The sequence below is a fragment of the Apium graveolens genome, chromosome 2 (genome assembly GCF_009905375.1).
Source record: "Apium graveolens cultivar Ventura chromosome 2, ASM990537v1, whole genome shotgun sequence".
Classification (NCBI taxonomy): Eukaryota; Viridiplantae; Streptophyta; class Magnoliopsida; order Apiales; family Apiaceae; genus Apium; species Apium graveolens.
In genome coordinates this window covers 251,814,538-251,831,707 of record NC_133648.1, presented here as the reverse complement: position 1 = coordinate 251,831,707, position 17,170 = coordinate 251,814,538, and the positions used below count along the sequence as shown (strand labels likewise).

Below are 17,170 nucleotides of genomic sequence, written 5' to 3'. Positions count from 1 at the left end.
TTCAAATTGAAACCCCCAATTCTGAAATTAGGGTTTAAAACTTACCTAATTCAAGCTTTTACCTCCAACTTAGCTTCAATCTTCGATTTGAACTCCAACCTTAAACTTCGAGTTGAACTTCAACTCTGACTTCGACTTAATGCAATGAAACCCACAAATCTACGAGAGCAATGAGGGAAATGAGAGCAACCTTGATGAGAGCAGCAAGGTGAAATCTACACAGGAAGGTGAAATGAGAGCTGAGAGAGGGATAAAATGAGAGATGAGAGAGTGATGAAATGAGAGATGAGAGAGTGATGAAATGATGAACTGATGAATACGTTTTTTGTTTTTGTTTTTGTTTTTGTTTTTGTTTATTTTTATTTTTAGTTTTTGATTTTAATTTTCATTTTTTTAATAAAGAAGAGGGGGAAGATGTGGGTGAAAAAAGGGGGAAAATTTTACTAAGTCAAAAAACAAGGGGGAAAATACTTGGAGGGAATGAATAATTTGGTTAAGGGGGGGAAACGGGGAAGGCGCGTTGATTAATTTTTTTAAAACAGATATATAACATCGGTTGGGCTAAAAAACTGATGTTTATAATAACAAAAGACATTGGTTGCCAAAAACCGATGTAGAAAACACCTTTTACATCGGTCAAAAAAGCAACTAATGTCTAAGAGGTGATGTCTATTCTACTTTTTCTAGTAGTGTCTAATCGACTTATTTAATGATTCAAGAGCTTGGATATTGGATAGTGTGTTTGACTCATTACAGGATGTCGTGGCCGACGGGCGAATTTCAATAGAGCTACCTTGTTGAAAAGATAGATCTAGTAACTGTTTAGTTTTCTTTTTAGCCAGAGATTCCTTTTGAGAAGATACTTGGAGGTTTACAGTTGTCTCAGGAAATTCACTTCTTTGCTTCAAAGGAGACAGAGCTGTGGGTTCTCTCAAAGTACTTTCCTTATTTGCTGCATCTAGTGCAGTTTCTCCCTCTATATGCATGGGGTCCTTATACTCCAGGATTTGAGCTAGGAGAGTTGAAGGTGTTTGATTTGGGCTCTAGAGGGTGGTTATGAACTTGTGGTATGCCAAATTCACTCCCTCTCCTATCTACTTCTTCAATAAGTAGTTGTGTGTGATGTGGGTCAAGATGTAATTGATCTATACTAATGAAATCAGAGCATACTTCAAAAGTATTACTCATAGCAGAAGTGCCCATACCTGAGAAAGCTGGTCTGTAGACAGATGTATTAGAGTGAGTAGACTCAGCAGCTTGAGGAGGTGGACTAGCAGCTTCAGGTTGAGGTTGTGAAGAATTTTCAGGTTCAGCTTCTTGCTCTGGTTCAACTTCAGCCTCTGCTTGATCACCATACTTCAGGTTGAGGTTGATCTGCTTCTGCATTCACATTTTCTTCAGGTTCATGAGCAATGTTTTCTTGTGGTTCATGTTCAGCTTGAGGTTCATCTTCAGCTTCTTCTTCTTCATATTGAGCATTAATAGTGCCAAAAACATCTATCATGTGGTCTGTTAGGAAAGAAACGTCTATATTTGAATAGTTCCCTTTCTTGTGCAATTTAGTCACTGTCAGTGGAGACAAGATAGGAGGATCTTCCAAGATGTCACTATGAATTGATGCCTTTTGAGTTTCTGACAGTTTTCCATTGGGCACAATCTGAAGAAACCTTGCATATAAGATAAAGTTTTAACTTTGAGATTGGTTCTCCAAATATGCTTCATGAATAACCGCCCAAAGTTGATGCGAAGATTATTTGCGACAGCAACCCCAACAACTTGATTGAAAATAGTTAGTCCGTGGAATCCAGCAGTCTTGGGAGCCAAGCAGTGAGATAATATATTGAAGAACAGATTCCATTCCTTTGGAAGATGACTTTTGTTGAAGTGCCTTGGAAGGTCGTCATTCCCTGTCAATATGCTCCCTATTGCTCTGAAAAAGCTGAGTAATTCCCGGTCTTCTGGAATATCATCAAAATTATCACGACGTAGCTGAAGATGTTAATTTAAATCATCCTCTGGGATTCTGATTATATCATCACCAATGACAAAGGAAAAACTAATTGTTCATCATCAGAAGAATTTGTAGCTGTTGTATGCATATGCCTGAGAAGCTCAACATTCAATTTCACATTAGTAGTTAACACGAAGCGCACAATTGAGTGTTCATTTAAAAAGCGGATCCAAGTCTCAAAATGTACCATTTTAACTGGATCACGTTCAATAATAGAAATAAAATTTATTTTTTGAATCTGAATATTCTTCTCCATTTAATTAAAATGAGAATAAAATTTGGATTTAAAACAAATTTAATTGTGCCCTTCGAATTATGAGATAAAATAAATTGACCACTTTTAAAACACACCTTTTAAAAGATTAACCAAACAAGGCCTTAAATAGAAATTAGGTTAAAATCAAATTAATTGGTTAAATAGCCAAACAAATCCTTAAACAAACAAAATCAAGGGCAAGTCTATTTCAACAAATAACCGGTGGAATTTGTTGAACCTGGTCTTAAAATGATCCTTACACTACACCATATATGGCCTTTACCAACACTTTTTTTGGTGTTACAAGCAAAAATGTTACCTTAAATCAATAAAATTTAATATGAGGTGACATTTTATTTTGGCGTTACAGTAGAGGTTAGGAAATGTTACCATAGATATTATCAAATTGCAATTGTAACATAAAATATAGCGTTACATCTTTTATTAAAAAATGTGTTACAATAGAACTAAAAATCAAGCGGGGTATTTGGCCGGTCAAAATTTTGGCCAAATTTGGGCCGCCAAAAAGTAAAATGTTAACCCACTCATTTTATTCTATCAATTTTAAACAAAGCATAAAACACAAAATGCTTCATTCTCAAACACTCTTGAACATATTCTATTCTCAACACACACTTTTCTCAATCAGGTTTAAAATAAAATGATTCAGAGCTTTCTTCTCAATTGGGTTTAAAGCTTGTAATTAGGGTTTGCAGTAGTCGCTTTCTACATGGAGTAAATTAGGGTTTCATAAGGAGTAATTTGGGGATTTCTTTTGTTCAATATCTTTCTCTCTCTTTATCTCTCTATCATTCCCCCCTCTCTCCGTATTTGTACAATGATATTGAAATTAAATTGAATTGAATTGGGTTTGTTAACTATTTATATATACAGCAGCTCGTTTGTTCCTGCAAGTGGTGGTTACAAAATAAATCTCTTCTCGGATTACGGTTGTGATCGAAGGATTGGTAAGATTATATACGTATATATATAGTTTACTTATTTTAGCCTTAATTTGGCATCGGTCTTATCTAAAATGTTCAAGGACAGTTATCGAATAAATTATGGTGATTTGAGTTGTTTCAATAAAGATGAGTAAACGTGATTAAGTGTCAGAGTGAATTGTTCCCATATGCAGTCTCAGCAAATATATATGTTTTGTAATCTAAATACTCATTTTTCTCTTTTTTTGTGAGTCTGAAAATCTCTTGGAGTCTGTGGTAAATTCGATATAAACTCAGGGAAATAACTACTATTTACAACGAGCTTTGCTTATTATAGTTAATCTGCTAGTGTTTAAAGGTTTCGACTAAAATAGCACAAAAATTTTAAATTATGATAGTTACCATATAAGTCGCTAATGGCACAGTAGTAAAGATTATGTTGAAATGCCAGAACATATTGAGCTGGTCTAGTGTAGTCTTAATACTTAATAGTGCCTGAAAGGTTGAAAAAATAGTTTAATGCATACTACCGTGACTTGTCTGTTTACCTAAAAATGAAAGGAATACAGCCAATAATCTGATAAATCGAGTCCCTGCAGATTTTATCCAGGTGTATCCGATGCTTTAAAGTTTGCAAGCTAAAAAGTCTACACAATTACCACAAAACAGGTGAGTTTTGTAATTATATCTACACTTGCCTAATCTTAACATTTATGCTTATATCCCTTTTTTGCATTACTAGAGTCGCTTTGCTGACGCATTACTGCGAGAGATTGGAGAAATAACCATCCCTCCTGAAAGAATATATTGTCTTGAAAGTGGGTGAGTTTATTGCAAGTAACTCCAACTTAGGTATCATATTAAGTTATTAACTCGCTCAGACATCATATTATTCTTTCAAATCTTGTGTTTTATTAGTCCTAAAATATAAGGTTTGAAAAAGCTTTAGAAGAATATTTTAGAATACCAGGGCCTTACCCTATAGTAAGATTTTAATATTTAATTTCAACCTATATTTTTTTTAAAAATCTGAGTCTAAATTTATCGAATTGTTCAAGCATATTTATCGGTCTTCTTTAAATTGTTCAAGGACATTTATTGAATAAATTGCGGCAATTTGAGGTGTAACAATAAACATTATTATACATGATTAAGTGTGAAGTGGATTGTTCCTTTATGCATTATTTCCTTCTGTAAAAGTGTACCTAGGTGAATTATAGTTATTTGCTACTAGATCATTCTCTAACAGACAATATAGCTGCATCCTTTTCAGCTAATGCATTGCGTGAACATCTGCAACAGAGGGAGAGTATATATGAAAAAAAATCTATTTTTGCCTTGACTTATAATGTAGTACATGCTTCTATAATTCTAATTTTTTTATGTTTTTTCTTCATGTTTGACTCTTCACTGCTAGCTGTTCTATTTCTTTGGTTCACATATGAAGCTTGAATACAAGAAACCTTATTTAGTAGCCCGCTGTTTAAGTCCACCTTATCCAAGAACAATTGCTTTTGTTTTGTTTTTGTCTTGCTTGTGTGTAGATAATAATATTGCCTACTACCACCTTGTACACGTATTTGAGTGCCTACCTTCATGCATGTTTTCTCATTTTAAACTATCAATTAAGTCTTTCTTATTATCTGATAAACACAAGATGATCAATTTCAATTCTCATTTAATAGCCAACATTTAAAAAACCCATGTAATTTATGTTTCTTATAGTAATTTGGTTAAATCTACTATTTTGATATAATTTAAATATTATTATATAGTTGTAAAGCTTGAGTGCTGGACTGATCTATGTGCATCTGGTGCGGCATAAGCGTGAAATTGACATAAGAAGAGCAGGATATAAAACAAAAATTCAAATAGGGTATGCAGATTTATTAATATTTTAATATGCAAATTTAAGTAAAATATGCAGATTTAGATGGTCGTCATGCTTAATAATCTCGGGCTTAATAATGTTACTAAATTGGGAGCTTGTTTCTGAATTAGGTGTTATTGTTGTTAATGTTGGTGTTAATCTTTCTTATGATCATAATCTGCTCATTCAGAATCTTACTACATAGATAATTGAAGTCACCGATGCCTTTTTGCATTTACTTGATTTTTTGTAAATAAATCTAGGAATTCATTTTTTCCAATCACTTCCACAATTAGTCATAGTCTATATTTTTATAGTTAGTTTCTTACATTCTCGTGGTTTTGATAGTGCAGAACAACATGAATTTTGGTGGGTCTATCAAGGAACTAATATGTTTTGCATTTGAAGGAGGTCTTTTTATCGTATGTCTGTCTAAAACTGTCAGGTAAGCATTGTATATTATATAAATCAACAAGTTATTTTATGTGTCTTGTACCAGGGAAAGTGAGTAACTATTTATATCTAGACATGATGACTATCATACTCTGCTGAGGTCTATTCTTTTCCTTTTTAATCTCTATTATAAAGGTTATTGTTTAATTTGTCTGACAAATAGGCTTCGAAATTTTGTTTACTACATCCAAGTGATCAGTTCAAGGTTATTGTATTGTAAGCTGCCAACATAACATATACTTATCATTTGAGCTTCAGTAATATCAAAATATTCCGAAGTCTAGTTATACAATCACTATAAGCTCTGATATCTAGTGTGAGGCTTATGTGTTGCAGCTATATATGCTTCAGCATTCTAAAAATGCTGCACACAGTGGCTGATTTTAAGCTTTGTATCTTGTAATTATAATGATTTTTAAATAATGATAAGTCTGTTATTTTCGAATTTATGTTCTCATTATTGATGCTCACAATTTCCTTTACGTATCTTTCTATTCTCAGAACTCATGACAAATTTTGTGATAGCGGCTTTATACGTAAATGCATATAATATATATAAACACTTATAAACTTTGTGATATTGGTTTTGTGGTCATCTCTCCCTCTCTATGTGTCTCTGTCAAGTGTAGAATTTTAAGTTTTTTTTTTCAAAATAACTTGTAATTTGAGCAGTATATTGGTTGTCTGTTCATTTACCTTATTTTCTAAGCTCTAGAAAATTTGGTTGATAACTATATATAAAGGAAAAGTAATAAGCAGGAAAAGTAATATACTAGACTTTTATAATTTAAAGGAAATAACATGTTGCTGTACAGTTTGAGCTGCAGATGCTGCCTTCTCAAATGCGAGTTATAGAATAAAAAATCAAGCAAGGAGTCTTAAGGACATAATCGCAAGGATGAAAGCTGACCTCAAATCAGTTGAGCCCTTCACAGTGGAGCTGCAGAAAGCACAAGAGGAAGCACATGAATTGTTTGTGGCAAGGCAGGAACTTGTTAGAAGATAAATTTGATGTTAAAACTTGAGGTTATTTTTGTTTAATTAGAATTGTGGTCAAAAGTTGTGGTTTTTGGATGAATTTGCAAACTTTGTTTATTTTAGTTGACTTAAAACTTTTTATTTTGTATTGTATTTGAACTTTGGATTTGAATTTTAAGTTAAATATATATTTAAGTTTTTAGTGTTACAAGTGTAATTAGTAGATATTTTTATGTTGGTAAAAACATGAAAAAATGTTACAATAAATATAGAAGTGTTAAAAAAGAAATGTTACAATAGGATATAAAGTTGTTACCAAAGATTGAACTGTTTTATCATCCGGTGTTATAATAGCAAATATGATGTTGCAAAAGAGTTTATTACAACATATTTTTGGTGTTACTAGATCTTTATGGGTGTTATAATAGAATTATGGTTACACCTGTCTTTTGTAATCATAGATACCAAAAGTGTAACCATAGGGGGTCTATTGTTACATTTTCAGCTATGTTACCAAAGGTTCAAAATCTGTTACCATAGACCCCTATTGTAGCATGAGCAAATCCAACACCACAAAATTTTCAAAAAGTGTAACCATAGCCCAATTTTTTGCTTTAGGTAACATTTTTTGGCCAGTTTTACACTTTTTTTGGGTTTTGCTAGAGGCCATATATGGTGTAGTGTTAGGTTATGGGCTTTCAGAATCTATAAAGATTAAAAAAATTGGCAGAGTTCTGTTACTGATTTGATCAAAACAAAAATTTCTTTCCTCCTGCGATTTATGCTGTTGTGTGTATATAAATGAAAAAAATGAAGTGTGTGTATATACACTCGCAACACACAAACCAAATTTCACAAAGTTGATGTGTGGCAACACCTGCCTGTGGCGACAGCTTGGAATCCTTTTGTGGCGACACGGACTCTGTGGCGACACAGGATAGTTGTACTTAGAGAATTTCAAAGGCTTTCTCTCTGTGGCGACATAGGAGAGTTGTACTTAGAGAATTTCTAAGGCTTTCTCTCTGTGGTGACACATACTCTGTGGCGACACAGGAGAGTTGTACTTAGAAAATTTCTAAGGCTTTCTCTCTATGACGACACAGACTCTGTGGCGACACAGGAGAGTTATACTTAGAAAATTCTAAGTCTAAAACTCCTATTGCGACCCAACAACCTATGTTCTACTGTAAATCATTTTAAACATCCTTTAAATATTGAATCATTAGAAAGAATGTTAAAAATAATAAATCATAATTATTTTTCACTACTTCTACAAATATTATCATTACATTGATAACACTATATTTTTGTGAAAAATGATTATGCTGCAATATTTTTAATATTAATTTCAATGAACCCCTTTAAATATTAATTATTTAAAGTCCACTGAAATTAAATTAAATAGCTTTATCAATATGAATGTACTCAAACATATAAATATATATATAAATTGTATGCAAGCACATAAATGATTGAATTACGAGAAATAATTAATGGCATGTAAATTCAGATGTCCTTAAGATATTGAAATTAAATAATAAGTGAATTTAACCAGGATAAATTGCAGTTATTGACTTCTAAAGTTAATTAGAAAGATTTAAAATCCCAAGTTCACTAACCAACTTAGAGAAAGTGTTTTCATCAAGTGGTTTGGTGAAGATGTCTGCAATTTGATCCTCTGTGGGTACAAAGTGTAATTCCACAATGCCATTTGTGACATGTTCTCTGATAAAGTGATATCTGATATCAATTTGCTTGGTTCTTGAGTGCTGAACTGGATTGTTTGAGATTGCTATTGCACTTGTATTGTCACAGAATATTGGGATCTTTGATACTAACAGACCATAATCCCGGAGTTGGTTTCTCATCCACAAGATTTGAGCACAACAGCTCCCAACAACTATGTATTCAGCTTCAGCAGTTGATGTGGATACTGAGTGCTGCTTCTTGCTATGCCAGGATACCAATCTTTTTCCAAGAAACTGACAGCTTCCTGATGTACTTTTCCGGTCAATCTTACAACCTGCAAAATCTGAATCTGTATAGCCAACTTGGTCAAAACTTGTACCTTTAGGGTACCAAAGTCCAAGATTTGGAGTTCCCTTAAGGTACCTAAATATTCTTTTAACAGCTATAAGATGAGATTCTTTTGGTTTAGCTTAAAATCTAGCACATAAGCATGTTGCAAACATAATATCTGGTCTACTTGCTGTGAGATAAAGTAATGAGCCTATCATACCTCTGTAGCTTGTGATGTCAACTTTCTTACCAGTTTTGTCCTGATCAAGCTTGGAGGCTTTTGGCATGGGAGACTTTGCTGGAGTTAAATCTTCCAGATTATACTTCTTGAGAAGTTTTCTGATATACTTGGATTGACAAATAAATATGCCATATTTCCTTTGACTCACTTGTAAACCAAGAAAGTAGTTCAACTCTCCCAGCATGCTCATCTTGTACTTACTCTGCATTAACTTAGAGAATCTCTTGCAAAGATCATCATTAGTAGAACCAAATATAATATCGTCAACATATACTTGAACTAATATCATATCAGATTTATGCATTTTATGAAACAGAGTTTTATCTATGACACCTCTAGTAAAACTATTTTCAAGTAAAAACTCAGAGGGAGTGTCATACCATGTCATTGGAGCTTGCTTAAGACCATAGAGAGCTTAGAATAGAAAGTATACAAAATCAGCCAGATTTGTATCTCTAAAACCTGGTGGTTGTTCCACATACACTTCTTCTTCTAGCTCCCCATTCAGGAATGCACTTTTCACGTCCATTTGATAAACTTTGATTTCTGAATGTGCTGCTTATGCCAGAAACATCCTGATTGTCTCAAGTCTAGCCACTGGTGCATATGTTTCATCATAATCTATACCCTCTTCTTGAGAGTAACCTTTAGCTACTAGTCTGGCTTTGTTTCTCATTACAATGTCATCTTCATCTAGCTTGTTTTTGAATACCCATTTAGTGCCTATCACTGACTTGTCATTTGGTCGGGTACCAGCTTCCATACCTTTTGCCTCTCAAACTGGTTGAGTTCTTCTTGCATAGCAATAACCCAATCTGGATCTTCCAGTGCCTCATCCACTTTCTTAGGTTCCATTTCTAACAGAAACCCTGAAAAGTGACATTCATTCTGAGCGGCATGTCTAGTTCTTATTCCTGTGTCAGGATCACCAATAATCAACTCAAAGGGATGGTCTTTGTTCCAAACTCTTTGACGAGGCAGATATGATCTTGATGTTTCCCCTTGTTCAGTCTGATGTTGAGTGTGAACTGTAGATCATCTTCCTGCTCCCTCTGAGTTGCTGTCACCATGACTGGATGATTATTATCTGTTTGTAGTGGTTCTTGATGGGGTTCCTGAATGATTATCATGATCATTATTTCCACCATTATCACCACTTGCTCTTGAATCAGCATTGCCATGTACTATAGGCACAGATCTAGCAATCTTAGGTTCTATTATATCCAAAGGATCATCTGATAAATTTTTAAATTCCAGAGATTCAGAATCCTTTTCTTTTTGCAGGCTTGCCAACTTGGTGTCGTCGAATGTTACATTAAGGCTTTCAATCACCTTCTGATCAGTAATCATATAAACCCTATAAGCTTTAAATTTCAGAGAATAGCCAAGAAATATGCCTTCTTCTGCTTTAGCATCAAACTTTCCAAGATGTTCATTTACTTCCTTCAGCACAAAGCATTTAGCACCAACCACATGAAAGTATTTCAGTATAGGTTTCTTGTCAGCCATTATCTCATAAGGAGTCTTGTCATGATCTTTATTAATCAGGGTACGATTTTGAGTGTAACATGCTATGTTGACAGCTTCAGCCCAGAAGTAGGTAGGAAGTCTTGATTCACTTAACATAGTCCTTGTTGCTTCAACCAAGGTACGATTCTTCCTTTCTGACTACCCCATCTTGTTGTAGAGTCCTTGGAGCTGAATACTGTCTCGAAATACCTTTCTCTATACAAAATTCATTTCGAAATGCATTCTTGAATTCTGTCCCATTATCTGATCTGATCTTTCTAACAGGTAATTTCGCTTCCATCTCAATCTTCTTTATATGATCCACTATCAGCTGAGGTGCTTCATCCTTGGATTGTAAAAACAACACCCATGTGTACTTGGAAAAGTCATCGACCATCACTAAAGCATATATTTTCCTTGATAGAGACAATACGTTCAGTGGACCAAATAAATCCATGTGAATTAACTTAAGAGGTTCAGTTATACTTGTCATTTCCTTGCTTCTGTGTGATGCTTTCTTTGATTTCATTTTTTCACATGCTTCACAGAGTCCTTGACAGAATTCCATCTGTGGTAGTCCTCTCACTAGTTCTCTCTTGATCAGAGAGTTCATTATCTTGAAGTTCAAGTGCGAGAGCTTCTTGTGCCATAACCAACTTAGTTCTGATGAAGCTTTGCTGTAGAAACATCTGCTAACTCCATCACAGGTAGACTTTAAGTCAGCTACATACATATTACCTTTCCTTACTCCCTGTAAAGCAAGCTTCTCATCTTTCTTGTGAGTGATCAAACATCTTTCTATTCTGAAATCAATATTGTATCATCTGTCACAAAACTGACTTATGCTCAGAAGATTATGCTTTAATCCTTTCACAAGAGAGATGTTTTCAATGATGACATTGTCATATCCCTTAGTAAATCCTTTGTTGTCATCTCCAAAGGTAACTATAGGGCCAGCTTTCTCAACCATACCTGTAAGTAGGGACTTTTCTCCTGTCATGTGCCTAGAACATCCACTGTCCAGAATCCACATGATCTTTTCCTTTCTCACTTTACCCTGCAAACACAGATTGATTAAGAAGACTTTGGTACCCAAGCTTTCTTGGGTCCTGAAGGTTTAGGGGTAGAAACAGTATCAACAAATGAAACCTTAACATGCTTAGTTTTCACTTTGACTGACTCCTTCTCAATGCTAGTCTTATCAGAGATGTTAGACTTAGAGACAGGAAGTACTACAGTCTTAACATGTGTGTGCTCATTACCCATGCTTGTCTTAGTGTCAGTGCAAGTGCTAGCAGTTGCATGATAAGCTTTTAAATATTCAGACATGGTAACAAATGCACATGACATACATCCAAATACACCACATGGTTCATGAAAACTAGGCATGTTAGGAATGGTAGGTATACTGGAAGTTGTAATAGATTCTACTTTATCTTTAGTGCATGCATGTGTAAGGTGTGCAGCAAAATTACAATTATTACAAAGCTTCCTAGATGTAGATGAGGAAGATGCAAAATCAGATTTCTTATTAACACCTGCCTTGTCATTCCTGTTCTTCTTAGTCTTAACCTTAGCACTTTCACCAGTCTTAGGATTGACTATTGGTTCTAGTTTCTTATGTGTATCAGGTTCCTTTCTATTCACCTTAGCACCTAGATCAGTTATGGGTTTGGCTTTACTAACTGGAGCCTTAGGAGTCTTAGGGGATTCCTCTACCTTCTCTCTATCTTCAGCAATCAATTCCTCATTGATTAGCAAACTTACTTCATCCAAAGGTTCTAAAACAGACTTAATGAATAATGGAGATACAGCATCCTTAATAACATATGGAACCTTTTCTGAGACAAACATGTTTATCTTAGATGTACCACTATATTTCTTATTGTTCAGCTTAGAATAGTCAAGTCCTATTGAAGTCTTAGATTTAAATCTTTGACTATCTATTATCTCCTTCTGAGTAAAAGCTGCATTCTTAAATGCTTGTAACTTCTTCTCTAGGTCATCAATTTGGATTCTAAGAATGGCTTCTATGTATGCATTACACTTAACCTTATTCTCTAGATATTCATTATTTTGCTTAAGGTCTTCTAGTCTAACTACCAGCAATTCTAGTTCTTCATTTCTAGAGGTTAAACTCTCAGATTTAAGAACTAACTTATCATTTTCCATTTTATATGCAAGCATGCTAGTATGAACATTATACAATTCTAAAGTAAGTTCATGCACAGTAGATTTGTATTCAGATACAGACATATCTATAGTGGTAAGTTCGGGAACCTGAGATGATTGCGGTGATTCATCTACATAGTCTTCCATAAGAGACAGATTTACATACTCTTCCTCTTCATCTAAATCAGTATCATCCCAGCTTTTTCCTTTAGCAATGTACGTTCTTCCATTTTCCTTTACCACATAAGCATTCAACTTCTGTTTCAGCTTCTCATTCTTCCTTTTCAGATCTTCATAAGTTTCCTTCTTTTCATAAGAATTATTTAATTTAACCGCCTTGGGCTTTCTACAATCAGAGGCAAAGTGCTCTAACTCATTGCAGTTGTAGCATCTGGTTTTGATTTTGTCTATCCAACTTGACTTGTAGCCTCCTCTAGAGCTTGACCCTGACGAGTAGCTTCCTTTCTGAAATCTCTCTGATGAACCCCTTGGTTTGTAGTTGGGCTTTCTTTTGAATCTAACATGACTAAATTTTGCAGCCATGTATGCCATAGATTTGTCCTCCAACTGTTCAAGTTCCTCTTGAGTATAAAACTCACTTTCATCTTCTGGCTCACCATGAGCAATTTCAGCTACGACAATTTCTTTAATTGTTGAAGAGGGTGCAACCTTATTAACTTGAGATTCAGGTTCACGAACTACAAGTGCAGTGGTTTTTGCAAGTGCCGTACTCTTACTGTCAATAGATACGGGTCCATATATAATAGCTCTCTGCTTTTGCTCCAGCTCATGTGTTCTTAGCTTACCATAGATCACATCCAGGGACATAGTAATAAAATCTGCTATTTCCCTGATTGATGTTTTTTTGTTCCAGGTGAACTGGGAGCATCAACATAAACTTTCTGTTAGACTATCGTATAGGGTAAACTTTCCCTTGCAGCTTTAATTCATTTAACAGTCTTGTATATCTCTCAAAAAGTGAAGACGATGCTTCTCCGGGTTGAAGTTTGAATGCCTCATTCTGAGTCGTCAGAATATCCATCCTGTTTTCTTTGACTTCTTCCGTTCCTTCCATCAAAAGCTCAATGGTATCCCACATATATTTTGCACTGTTACATCCTAGAAGTTGATGACTCATATCATTATCGGTCGATTCCACAATTATGAGTTGAAGGCTTGTGTCCAGATTTACTTCCATCGGAACATAAGGTCCATTCAGTAATATCCCAATGTAAAGTGGATTTGAAGCTTTCATAAATAACATCATCTTTTTCTTCCATAGGTTATAATTATCTCTATCGAATATGGGAACCTTTATACTTCCAATTCTTTGGTTGTTCATCATCTTGGCGGAATTAAATTATTTAAAGTTCAAACATTTCAAGAAATGGGAATTTTTGAAAATTAAAAAATTTAAGAAAATTTTAAAGAACTTGTTTCTTTCTCCGGATCTTGATTTGTATGTCAATCAACAAGCTGATACCAATTTTTAGTCCCAAAGTATCGTAGAAGGGGGGGTTAAATACGATACCTATAATCTTTTTCGACTCGTTTCAAGTTCTTCGTTAAAAGTACAGAATCAAAAATAACACAAAACAATTCGAGGAATATATTATTTTATTAATATAAACCTTGAGGTTGCTACAATCTAATCAATGTATTGATTAGCTACAATAAATTCAGCAGCATAACAGTATGTTTACAAAGATAATAAATGTGAAGCTTTAATGGAGCTCTCATAAACTTTCTGTGTTTGCTGAAGAAGATAACTGACTGAATGAAAAATACATTCAATTTGATTCTATAGTCTTTCAAATTCAATGGACAGGTGGCCAATTCTTGTCCACTCATTTCATTAAATTTGCTGCATCTCAAATCAGTGAACAATACATCTATGACAACTGAGCTCTATGGCGACAGCATCCCCTGTGCCTTCTCTGTGGCGACAGCTCTGTGGCGACAGAGTTGTCTTGTGCATTTCTCTATGGTGACAACTCTGTGGCTACAGAGTTGTCTTTTGCATTTCTCTGTGGTGACAGCTCTGTGGCGACAGTTCTATGGCGACAGTTGTCTTGTGCATTTCTCTGTAGTGACAACTCTGTGGCGACAGTTCTATGGCGACAGAGTTGTCTTTTCCATTTCTCTGTGGTGACAGCTCTATGGCGACTGGGACTCCTGTGGTGACTAGATAGAGAGAGCTGTTATGACTTAGAGTATTCTAGCTCTTTGTCAAACCATTCTTCAATGTATCAATCATTTTTCTTCTGTAATTGAATCAAAATACTTTCTTGAATACTGATGTTTAGTGCACTGGTCTGGTTCACAAACAGCTAGCATTGAGAGGATCTTAATTCAATTTGTCTTGTGTTTTTGAGTTGATATAGATTGATGTGTATCCATTACTTCTTTCACTGAACCCTTGATCTGTAACACTAGAAATCAATACATGTAACTGATGCTTAAAGTCCCTTGATGTCTTATTCTTCATGGCTGCTTGAACATGACAATGAACTTCTTCCCATGATCTATTGGAGGACTTAATGAGTCAATTACATCAGTTGGTTCTTTGTGTTTATCTTGTCTTCATCCGTAGGGTTTCTGTGCTTCACTGTTTAATATTGTTTATCTGTTTCTGTTTTCATGTTGAGTTATAAATCCTCGATTACATGTTACATTACATTATGCTTTACACAACTCAAGGAATCTTTGTAGCCTTGCACAAGGTAGTTCAAGATCATATAACAAATTCTAATGACACAAGGTGGAAGTTGGATCAAATGCACACTGCAAGATACACTCATTCCCCTTTGTTTATTGATGAAATACAGAAGCATGTGCAAGCTTCATTTGGACAATATACTTCAACCTTTACTTCAAGATCCTCTACTCAAGATGTTCAAGATCTCAAGGCATAGGTTGTTTCTCTAGAGACTTCAAATGTCTCCCTCAATGCTCAAGTTCAGGCTTTAACTTCTCTAGTAAAAAGTCAACAATCAGATATCAAACCCGGGTGGACTCTCACAAGTATCTCCAAATGTAAAATTCTGTTTCTTTGGGAACCATCATGGGGAAACTCAATATCCCACTGCCCTCACTACCTGAAGAAATAAGGCCAGAATTACCAATTCCTCTACTTATGCATGTCACCAAGACTAAGGGGGAGATTGAGGCTAGGATTCAACAATCCAGGGATGCTAAATCTAAATCTAAGGAGCCTATTCAGGTTGGCCAAAGCTCTTCACAAACTCAACAAGTCCAAGATGTAGGAAAAGAAAGACTTGTCAAGGCTGCAGAAGGACCAAATCAAGATCAAGAATTCAGTGAATTTCTTGCAGTCTTGAGAATGTCCCTTCAAAATAACTTCATCACATACAAAAGAGCATTGGGCAAGACTATCAACTCAGTCAGAGCAGTAGTTGTGAATGTTGAGAACTATCTACAGAAGAGAATTGTTGTTAACATCAATTATAGCGGGGTAGATAGATGCCTTCAAGTTTCACTTTCAAATCTCAGAACTCTAAGGACATCTGAGCTAGATGTTGTGATTGACAAAGTTCGTGTAGTCATCACAGAGGACACTCAGCTTCTTCATGAGCTTAAAAATGCACAGATAGCAGTCTTCCCTAAAGCCTATCTATATTCAAGTAAGGGGGTGTCCTACATTTGTCGACAGACCAAGAAGAACAAAATCCTTAATGTTCCCAAGAACTGTGTGAGAGGGAATATGAGGCTGATCATGACTCTTCAATCTGATTTGAAGTATAAAAAGATCAAGAAAATTGAAGATGAAGAAATGATCAGGATTCTTAAAAAGTATCTTAGAAATGCTGATACCATGTTGCCACCCACTCAGTTTAATCTAAAAGATGACAAGGATGATGATGAGCAGAAGCATGATGAACAAAAACCTTCTGGCTCAAATCCAAGTCAATCTTTTAGAGCAACTGGTAGCAAGGATAAGAAGCAGGATGAGAAGAAGGATGGTGCCAAAAAAAGAGGAGAAGAAAGGACAAGTAAGAAAAGACAAAATGGCTCAGAACCACAACAAACCCTAAATATCCAAACAAATCAAGCTCAAGCTTCAAAGCCAACCAACTCATACACTGAACCACCTCCTACCTCAAATCCTAAATTCTAATACAAACAAACTGCTAACACCTTTCTTAAAATACCAATCACCACAATCCAAATATTTCTCAAGAAAATCACAAAGCTACCTTCTGTCAAGCCATCACTCAAAGTTAACTACAAGTCTATTGGGAGGAAATCTAAGAAAGTTAAACATACTGAAAAGTGCAAGTTACTGAAAGGGCCATCTGGAACTATTACAAGCAAAGTGATTTTCTACCCCTAAATTGGTGCATCTCAGATGCAGACTACTTTCAACAACTAGCTGCGGAAATGGTCAGAGTTTGGGTTATAATATTAAGGGAAGTAAGAATCTATTATGAAGATGGGTCCTTTACATTTCTTGGCAGTACCTTAATGGACACCTTTTCACCCACATAAATCAAGAGAGTGATAAGTTTACTGAAGGATAAGGATACTGCTACAAGAGCATGGAGATCTGTGTTAGCTGAATGGTTGATTGCAAGGGAGGAAAGAAGAGCAAGGAATAAAGCTGAATATGATGAGAAGAAGAGGAAGCATGATGAGGAGATTGGAATGTATATTAAAAGATCAGAAGAACTCAAGACAAAGGGGATGAGCAGAATCT

At 35.1% G+C, this 17,170-nt stretch overlaps 1 long non-coding RNA gene across 2 annotated transcripts; it reads left to right on the top strand.

Annotated features, from left to right (window-relative positions):
- Positions 1–2,870: 2,870 nt before the first annotated feature.
- Positions 2,871–6,581, top strand: LOC141706248 (uncharacterized). Of its 2 annotated transcripts, none has more exons than XR_012568722.1 (5): positions 2,871–3,235; positions 3,811–3,880; positions 3,954–4,033; positions 5,435–5,526; positions 6,350–6,581. It is a non-coding gene; the product is annotated as an uncharacterized LOC141706248 (long non-coding RNA). The 2 variants fall into 2 exon arrangements; XR_012568723.1 differs by having other exon boundaries at positions 3,954–4,063.
- Positions 6,582–17,170: the final 10,589 nt, after the last annotated feature.